Genomic DNA, 2307 nt, shown 5'->3' with positions numbered 1-2307 from the left:
ACAAAGGAAATTCCATCATTTTAAACAGTTCTAGCGGTATAAAGGGGTAAACTAGCAGAAAGCAAACAGTTCAAAACCGACAGCATTTAAGAGCAGACAGCATTTAAGGTCATTGCAAGAGACAGAAACAAAAAGACTAGCTATGTCTTCCTAACTTTTAGGATGTGCTTTTCAGCTATATCAACTATTGGTCGATGTGTTGCTGTTAATTATATAAGTAAATTGGACTGGAGAGATGTCTCTAGAGGTCCTGAGTTCAGTTGCCAACAATCTCATGGTGGCTCACAACTATCAATAATGGGATCTGATCCATTCAAGTGTGTATAGGTGAACATGCAAACAGAGAACTCATATTTATGAAACAATAAAAAAAATGTATAAACAAACTACCATATTTTACAATCTTCATCCACTCTGTCTTTACCACTTGTAATTATTATATTTTAGAATTGGTGATAGTATAAAACAGCAATGCTTGTCTGCTTTTTTGATTGGGTTTTACTTGTTTTAAAACAGAGTTAAAAACAGTCTCACTCTGTAGCCCATATTTCTTGAGACTCACTGTATAGCTCAGACTGGCCTCCAATTCGTTACAGTTCCCCTGCCTCAGTGTCTCTCTAGCCCCCTCTTTGTATAATATTAATGAAATTAAAAATATGCAAACAACAATTTAAACCCCTATTTTATGCTGTTGAACTTTCCATTGTGCCATAATTACTCTTAAAATTTTTATGAACTAGAAGCTATTATTAGCCTGATATATCTTAAATATATATTGAAAGGACAGCATGGAATATATTAGAATTTGAAAGCTTCCAGGAATCATGTGTATACTAAATTATTTCAACAATATGTTTTGACTAGATGTATCACTTCAAGTCATATTACAGAAGGTTTGAGAAAAGGTATGATAAAGATTTGCTAGGTATCAAAGACTCTCATCAGTAAAGATCTTTAGCATATTGTGGTTTTGTTTGTCAGTGTATGTACTAACTACAAAAAGGAGATTCAGAATGAGGCATCCCATAAACAGTTAAAGCAGCCCCACGGTTTTGTGCTAGCCCAACCCTAACACTGTTTTTACAGGGATTTCCTGGCTATAAAGACGGACAAATATCAGACACACTCAGAGTACTACTAGAAAGGAGTTGGGACTGGGAAGAATCCTGGAAACTGGATTGTACCAGCTAAAGCCTCTCCAGTTTGGGCTCATCCATCATTATCCCAGATAGCACATAACACCGCAAAGTAATTTTACCTATGTGAAAAGGCCAGAGCATTGTCTCATGATGGGAGAAAGTGAGTGCTTGCTCTGACTCCTCCACAAATCACTAGTATGAACTGAGACAGCTCCCTTCATCTTGTTTAGCTTGTTTTGTTTGTTAAATGAGAAGGCAACACCGGGGAAATGCTTAAGAGCTGCCAGTTAGTGGATCTTCACAACACAGACCTAGAGACAGTTGTAATATCTTAATATCTTCTGTTGTATAAAATTCAGAGATCATATATTGGAGATCTTGAGGATTTAAAACCAAATGGGAATCTTGAAAAGAATTTACTCTCATGTTCAAAGGTACAGGATGCTTTAATCCTACTATGTAGGGGGATGAGGCTCATATAGTCTCCCATGAAGGCACTGGTGCCAATAGCTCCTGCAGTTGGGTGAATATAGTAGCATCAAACTGAGACTTAATTGCCTAAAACCTCTCCAGCAACCATAATTCTGAACAGAAGAGAACTTGAGAAGCATGAGCTTGAATATAGGCACATGCAAATGTTATTTGTGGTCATAGAATGGATCCTTTGTGTTCTTACGTTCAAGCTGGCATGTCAAGAGAAATGTAAGTCAGTCTCTCAACAGCAATTTTGGCAGCCATCCCCAAGCAAGAAAGGAGAATCAATTCAGTCCCAGTTCTGAGGCAATCGTTAGTATTTCTGATTGGATGTGAGCAAGGTTACACATGTCCACCACCAGATGTGGTGGACCATTTATCAGATAGAACTGAGTATTGTCAGAATTAGTTTATTATTATACTGAGATTAAACTAAACACTAGTTCAGAGCTGGTCATTGAATTTGGAAGTAAACTTCTTTTGTGGATTCAAGAAAGAAAGAATGGAAGAAAAGAAGGAAAGAAGAGAGGGAGGGAAGGAGGGAGAGAGGGAAAGAGGAAGGAAGGAAGAAAGGAAGGAATGAGGGAGGGAAGGAAGGAAGGAAGGAAGGAAGGAAGGAAGGAAGGAGAGAGGGAAAGAGGAAGGAAGGAAGAAAGAAAGGAAGGAAGGAGGGAAGGAAGGAAGGAAGGAGGGA

General features: G+C 38.1%; 1 protein-coding gene across 12 annotated transcripts in view; it reads right to left on the bottom strand.

The window, feature by feature from the left end:
• The window catches only part of Robo2 (roundabout guidance receptor 2), a 1182575-nt gene that overhangs the window by 119020 nt on the left and 1061248 nt on the right, over positions 1–2307 (bottom strand). The gene's annotated exons all lie outside the window — the stretch shown is intronic.

The sequence above is a fragment of the Microtus ochrogaster genome, chromosome 2 (genome assembly GCF_000317375.1).
Source record: "Microtus ochrogaster isolate Prairie Vole_2 chromosome 2, MicOch1.0, whole genome shotgun sequence".
Taxonomy (NCBI): Eukaryota; Metazoa; Chordata; class Mammalia; order Rodentia; family Cricetidae; genus Microtus; species Microtus ochrogaster.
The sequence above is the reverse complement of the archived record's forward strand: the minus strand, read 5'-3'. Positions and strand labels throughout refer to the sequence as shown.